An 8,426-nucleotide genomic window follows, 5' to 3' on the forward strand; every position below is an offset into this window, starting at 1 on the left:
GTTCGATAGAGTGTTTATTTAGTACCAACGCACAAAATGGATGAAAGCTTAGTAGTTGACTGTGACTCTTCTCGATAAATTCGTTCCTTTTATACGTAGATCTGAATCACAAACGAATGCATCTAAGCGTAGTAATTACATATCCTGACCCCATTTCCTTCACTACGATGCAATTAATCCGATTTCTGTAATTAGCCATCCGACTAGCAAATTCGCATTGGGATAGATACAAATGGCTTTAGTTTGTCGACCATCGAACGGAAGCTTCTCGTTTTGCAGAGAAACATATCGTTGAAGCTTTCATCATCATGACCATCGCAATGATACGGAAATTGTACTATGTTTAACCATGTTTCAAATAAACTGTTTACGAGGGAATATCCATATTGCCTTCGACGGTTTTTGTTTTGATTTTTTACGAATTTTCAATACTTAGGACCGTTTGCCAAGAAACCTAAAAACACAACATGCCTTTCCAGGCCACGGCAGACAAACTGGCAGCATAAATATTTGATTGTTAACAAAACAGAAGCAGACAGGTTCCACGAACCCGTACAAATTGTAACAGTCAACAGTTAAACTAGCAACCTCACTCACCATAACAGCAGCCAGATCTAGAAGATACAAAAGTGTCAGCAGCTCGTGTACAAATAAGGCTGTCATTTGGAATTCATCGTTCCACGATTGAGATGAATCCAAACTGAACCGAAGAGAAAAACGACAAAAGCACACCAAAATTCAAATTGTGGTTCAACGTATTCCAGTGGCTGCGTATTTGGTCGCGCACTACTCGCAGCTCTGTTGGTGCCAGAAATTCCAGTGGTTGGAATTTTCAGATGAATTATTAATGATCTTTAAGTCCCCCGTGGTGATGGACTTGTTTGCTTAAAGTATTTTTTTGTGTCAAACGGATGGTACAATACCGGAGCATTGTGTATTTTTTAGAAGGTGCCAGTTTTGGTACTTTTATGTAGTGTGGCGCAATTCGTTGAGGTAGTACCGAGTTAACGGTATACAGATATAAGTAGATGTTCGAAAGACGTTTGGGAGGTCCAATAGAAAGTGACACCCGGCATCTGCTTTCTCACCATAAGCAATAAACGAAATGATGCAATTCTATTGCAATCTTTCCGATCTTCGTTACTCGAGATGGAGTAATGTGCATAGTCGACTCTGGAAACATTTTTGTTTTTCTTCATTCCGGAGCACAATTTCAGTTTGCGAATGTAGCAAGGAACATTAGAAATTGTTTTTATAGAATATTTATATATGGTAGATTTCAATGCATTTTCATCGTACTAGAACTATACTCGCCAATATTTACAAGCGTGTAGTACACTTGATGGGTTTGTGCTACAGAAAAATAAAGAATGTTGATAGTAGGTTCTTTTCACCCCACCAAAAAAATAAATGCCGTAACGCTTGCACCACCAAACATGTCTAACTTCCCAGAATACAGTAGAAAGTTTTTTCCACTAGATATCAACGCACTATAGCTTAGGGGGTGTAAGAATCGCATCATAGTTTGCTGCGCGACGTGTTATGCTGCATGTGAGAGAGGTCAAAAGTTTAGCTATCGCGAGCGTTCGTACGGAATGTTTGAAATGAATTTCCAATTCGATTTAGTTCTCCTGCGAAGATTACTCATCCCCGTGCCGTTGGATGCTGCGTGGTAACGAAACTGTGCCGACCAGTACCTACATGTAATAACCGTATATAATGTTCAGTTCCTTGATCACTGTGGCTCAGTGGCCTATGACTCGGTTTTGTCCGCCCGTTGATCGTTCGGTTACCATCGCCAACGCTATCCAAATCCGTCCACCACCAACCACATGGGCGTCGATGTAACACACCTTTCGCAGTACGGTCGTGATCACTTGTTCGCATGCCCGCTGCATCTCTTTCGCTTAGCCAGTCCTCTTTGCCAAGTGGCTGAACTTGAACTTCGTGTTGCCTCACCTTTGCGCTCAGGTCTAAGCCTCCAACATTTTCTGAGTTCCGAATTGCCACAAGGAAGCTGAGATATAAATAATACGCCAAAGGGTATACATTCCCTGCATTCTGCTTCGATCCTGCCGACGACGATCCGAGTGGACAGCTGGTGGGTAGGAATCATAACAAATCTTTACTGGATTTGGTGAGAACTGTCTGTACCAAGACGAACTTGCGCGATGCGCCTTAGTGTCGCGCACCACTTTATCCGACCTTTCAACTCGGAAAAAAAGAAAAAGATGCGTGCATACGTTCGTTCCACCTCGGCGAATGCACTCGAAGCGTTGCTAAATAAATGAAAACTAACTGGAACATTTACTTTCCTGCACGATCCAAGCCTGAAACATGATTCGGTTGGTTTCCGTTACTAACAGGCTACTTCATCAACGGCCGAGAGGATATATTCAATATTTGTCCACCTATTGGGCCAATCTAAAGCCGACCAGAAGCGTTTATCCATCACTACAGTCCCTGCCTGCCGATTACGATTGGATCTCTTGATCGAATTTCAATTAATCTGCAAACACGACCACCGTGCTCGGTAAACATGCTTCTACATGCCTCTCGACAGCACCAAACTCGTTGTTATTCTAGCACTTTAGTTTTTGGTTAATCAAACATAGTTCTTACAGATACGGTACGGAAACAGTGCATTTGACACTTCGCATTGGGGTGCCTGTGATAACATTCTTTTCTTTGCTATGTAAAATCTTCATTTAACTATGCTTTGTGACTGCAATTAACTCTGGATCAATTGTATTGATTATATCTATTGTTTTGCAATCAGCTACATTACATTAATTTTTTATTTGTTTCTTAAGCTTTATATTTGTTGTTGAATTGCAAACGTTTTATATTTGAACGTTTATTATCACCTTAATATTTTAAAAATCTGTTCACTTCTTACTGCAGTATCTTCAGCTTGCAAGTCTTGAATCACGATGAAGTTTATATTTTATAGTTTTACTACTATGTCTCATAGCCTTTCTGAAGACAAACAAACTAAGCCTATTTTTTTTTGCTGTTTCCTTCCACATCCACAGTCCGGAATTGGTACGTACTGTAACAGACTTCAAGCAGGTATTCGTTATTATATCAAAGAGTCGCACGTTTTTTAAGTACAACTGTCGACAACTTAAAAAACTGTATACATTTTTCCACTGTTGGGATGTACCACGTTTTTTTTTTATTTGCCTTTACGATTAGCAAATATTGGATCGAAGCCTAACTGTTTTTTTTATTTCACTTTTTTACTGTTCCCCTTCCCCATTATGGATAATACTTTAATATGGTTCTGTTTGGTTTGCTAAAAAGTGAGCCAATGTCGTATGTTTTACAACCCAAGGCTCATATAATAAATAGATGCTACAACATCCCATTCTATATTTTAAAGGTCATTGCAGTATGCATCGTTCATCCACGAAAAATCCATACACCACGCCTTGCCTTTTTCCAGGCACTATTCCTTCCGCTTCTGTTTACCTGATTATCAGGCTGACTATACCCGTTTGGTCAATTTGCCGTTTGACGTACGATATGTACACTTTCCAGCAGGTCGAGCTTTTAACTCAAACAACGAGAATTGCTGTGTCTTACCGTAGTTGATGAGCCTGTACCAAAACATCGCTCATTCTTCGGGTAGAGCAGCCACACTTTCGATTAAGTCGGTATGCGGCTTCTCTTCTCTGCAGGTCGTTTTTTCTCATAGCTGTTTCTTACTATTGTCGGCTTTCTACAGGCGGCAATATCTGAGAATGTGGAGGGTAAATTACAGCGAGCCGCATACAATATTCGGCAGATGAAGATATCGTAGCAAGGCATCCTTCGCAGGCTCCGTTGCTCTGTTGCCAATTAGGGGAGGGGAAGTATTAGATCTAATTATATGTTTCCTTTGTTCTTTGCTTTCCTAGCCCGTCCACAGATGCCCCGGTGGGTAGACACAATGAATACTTTATTGAATCTCTGAGAATTTCTAGTACAACTGAGTCATGAATCAAACATTGATTGAAATTTCGTGTTTGTTGAATTGCAATTTAAATTTCACAAACATAAAAATAAAACCCATTTGTTTGTAATTATCTTTTACATACATATATACATACATACAACTCTAGACTGAATAACCAAGTAACATTGCGACAAAACATTATAATGGTAGAATTATCATATTTTGGTCAATGCTAAACAATCAATACAAGGAACGAAGGATCAACGAAATCTATTCGTCCGATATGGAAAGAAAAGTTTAATGTACTCGTAGGCAACAGCGGAAAGAGCAAATCGCCATTTCTAGTTAATAAATGCAGACCATTTAAAGCAGATTCTCATCGAAATCATTCCATCCATTGCAAAACGTAGCAAACAATCGGCTCCAGCCAAACTTAAGCTTCTGGCAATATGCTACTCATGCTAATGATGAGCACAATAAAGCAATAAAACATTCAAAACGGTTGACCATTCACAATAGGAAGATACCAACAGCAATGCGATAGATGACCGATTGAAAATGGGTTTCGCTACGTAACGCAGTACGTTCGTTACACACATGCTGTCCCAAGCATAGTTCTAAAATATCCCCAGTATCAGAAAAAAACAGGTCAACAAAATTTGCCCACCGATCCCGGTGGTGATCTACATCGCCAGGGGGAATGATTAGTACAGCTCATAAATTATATACGGGTCTGTTTTGAGCTGGCGATGCAAATCGGACAATCTTTCCTCTTTAACACCATGTAACTTGAAGGCATATCGTAACAAAACGGAAGCCTTTTCTGCGGTTCAGGACACATTTCCTAGTTCAACAGTGGTGAATAACCCCTCGAAGATTTATGGCGTAGGTCTCTAGTGTTCGACTACAGTGTGGACTGGGAGGAACCGCTGCAACTGCGAAAAAGGGTAGCTGTCAATTGCCTGTAACCCTTTTCTTCGTTTGCTTCGATTTCTCATAGTCTGCACCCATGCAGCTTGCCGGTGAACAGGACGGGAAAGACAAAGAAAGGATTATCTTTTTATTGCCCGCTGTTTCTAAGTCACACTGCGGTCAGGGCATATTCCTGCCGCTGGAAACAGCAACCCTTTTTCGTGCCTCGCACTCCTGGATGGTGCATCCTTTAGGCCTTCTAAGGATTGCTGAAGAATATCTGCTGAAGAAGGACAATCCCAAAAGGAAGTTCCACAAGAAAGAGTTAATCCATTATTACCGCATGCTGTTAAGACAAATACGAATAATAGGATACGGGAAAATTATAACAGCTATGAATTATGTATATTTGTTTAGAAATAACCGATGATTGCATACGGTGTCCATTCCCCGTTTGGGCCATTTGCTTTGGTTGACTCCGAGGTTCAAGAAACTGGCAAGAGATATCCCAAAAAATCATGCTGAGATGACCGTACCAAATGGATGGTTTGTTTTTAGACCAGTAATGATTTGTCTCGGATTGTGTAGCCCTTCATATGGTTTCATTCCAGTTTTTTTTGTATGTTTCAGTACGTCAGATATGAATCTGTAAATCAAGGGCTTGGGACTCATCGAGAAAACATCTTCATCTCATTTTTTGCATGGGTAAGTAAGTTCTTCGTCTAAATTAAGTCGTTACTCGAAACATTGTAGAGTTAAATAAAATAAATGTTGGACATATTTTACTGAAGTTTATGTATCAAAAGTACAAAACTTTTAGCATAAAATATATTAATACAACAACTTCTGAACGTTTATTTCAGAAATCTTTGGTTCACTAAAGCTGCTCCATGTGTTAAAACTGTTTTGTCTTTTTAACTTCTCAATCAATTATGAATTTGTAAGGGGCTATCTGGAATGTCTTTCGTTCTTACCCTTAAACCACGTACAGACTTCGTACAGACGTAAATACTTCACGTACCAAAACCGTCACAAGTGGAATGCAAACTGTGGTTGTATGTTTTTTATTCACTTTTACTGTTTAAACTTTGCCCAAATCAATTGAGCTGCAGGTAGAGAAAACATGACACAGATTCCTCCGTAGAATAGCTTGCCTTTCTCAACATCAGCTCATAGACAAACGGTTGTATTTATTTATTATTATTTTTTTTGAAAAGGACTCTATACCGTTGCCGATGTATATGATATAGAAATACTTGCATTACTAGCTTTACGTCCAAAATTGTGGTTTTTTAAGTTCCTTTAAATCGGTTTTGTACAGCTGTTTATGTTACGAATTCATTATTTTTTAGTTTTAAATTATTCGCAACTGGAAACCCGTGATAAACCGAGAAAATGTGTTACGAAAGGTTTTGTTGCTTCGTGCAAAAAAACACAACTGTCCCTGATTGTAAATCTGTTAATAAAAAATGAACAGTCCGAAAAAACTATCCATTTATTATTCTCGCACGACCAAACCCTTGGTCTCGGAGCCATCAATAAAACCCATACTGGGTACATGCACAAGCGTTACCGCCAATCCGCAAGAATTGCTCACTGAAAAACGAATGCAGAAATATGTACCCCAGACATGTCCTTGCGCGGCATTCCACACAAGGACACCGTTTCTTATGCATGCCACTCACAGACAGGCAACGCGGAAGGCAAAACTAACAAAAAATTCGCAAACTCTTGACAAACTGAAAGATCAACCAAAGACGAAATGCAAAAAAAGAACGGTACCGGTTTGTTGCAGGTAAGGATAAGCGGAATGCCTTTTTTATGTATGACCTGCAACGAAAAGAAGGCGTTCAATAAAATCATCGAGACCCAAAACAAACTATAAACTAATAAAGGTATTTGCACTCCCCATCTGAATGCTGCGTATTTCCCTGCTCCTTATGGCCTTAAGCATGATACCGCAGAGCTCAGCACAAAAAATGGTTCAATTACACTGTAGCAGAAATGAGCGGGCCGAACAAACATTACGGAATAGGAAAACATTAACGCCCGCTGCAATTTTAAAACATGATGTACCTGTTGTTGCACCCCGACCGATCCTTGTGAAACAAACGTACACAAATATTAGTTACAGCGTTGTAGTTTTTCTCCTCTCCTGACACTACCAGAGGCGTTAAGATCTCGCTCGATTAGATGGATTATGCACGAAACGTGCATCGGTTTTGTGTCGAGCCTGACGTTAGGAACAGCATTAGCTGAATCTTCTCCAGATGTGCTGCATTAGACTCCTCCCCATTGCGCACGTGTAGGCTAGCTAACGCGCAGGGAGATTGATCACGATTGGTGCGATCGCTTCCCCTTCTTTTGTCCGCACGAACAGTCGTCGTCTTACGATCCGTTTCCTTAGCTCACGCAGCAAGCAAACTCTAACCTCCCCTGTAAACAGCAACATCGCCACCCGACCAAACACAGGTAAGAAACACACGCGGCAAACCAACACAACGAAAGCGAACCAACCCAAGCACCTTTGGAAACAGCAGGCAGAGCTTTGGCCGCGGTTCGCGCCGAGATGTTTTCCAGTCTCAGACAGGGCGCGCTCACGATCGCATGTCAGTGCTGCGGTCGCCGTCGTAGGAACAATCGTCGTGTCTTGGTGATACTGATTTAAGCCCAGCAGCAGCAATAGCAACCACGACCTGTTTTACTTTCGCTGCTGATCCTTACCTGTCGTCGTCGTGTTCTGAAAGTTCGTTCCGGCGACGAACCCGGGAAGGGGTGAACTCGTTCCTAGTGCAGTGTGTGCAGTTCCGGTGCAGTTTCAATCAGTGCAGCCCGGTCGGTTGTAATGGAAGCTACTCAATAGATGCCTTATCTTGCGTGGGCATGATACAGGCGTTTTCAAAGTTAAGAGTGAAAATTACAGTGCCGTGATTTAACGTGGAATATATTCAAAGTGAAACCACAAAAACCCAACAGTGCCCCGGCATCAAATAATCATAATAAATATACAAAGTGTCACCGTTTTACACACTTTTGCCGATGCTGCCGATGGTATCTAGTGAATTAGCCGCTATTGTCTGACTACCAAAACTATTGATCGTGCATGTTATCATCCCTCATGAATGCGCTAACAACAAATCAGAAGCGCGAACGAAAAAGTGCCTAACCGTCAAAAGGAATCAATTGATTACCAGGTGCAAAGTGGATCATTGAAATGTTCGGTTTTGTATAACGAATGATAATTGTTTCCATCAACACTAAATGCACGACAAAACCGACGGCTCAAGTTTTTGAACTATTTCGAGATAACACACAACAACTAGGTGCAAGATGGACCGCGTGCCGCGTTGAAAATTGCTTGTGACAACAGGCGTTACAGTTTGTTGTGCGTTTGGAACTGTTAGCGAGGATAACCGTCCAGCTCCACCAGACGGTGACTGATCAGTGCATTGTGTTCCATTTGATGCTAATCGAAAATAAACGGTCAAATCTACAAGGCAAACAATTTAGGAGCAATGTTATGGTTCGATTGTTTCCCACACGATCGGCAAACGGATTGCTAGAGTTCGATCAA

This window comes from Anopheles moucheti, chromosome 2, assembly GCF_943734755.1.
Source record: "Anopheles moucheti chromosome 2, idAnoMoucSN_F20_07, whole genome shotgun sequence".
NCBI classification, from domain to species: Eukaryota; Metazoa; Arthropoda; class Insecta; order Diptera; family Culicidae; genus Anopheles; species Anopheles moucheti.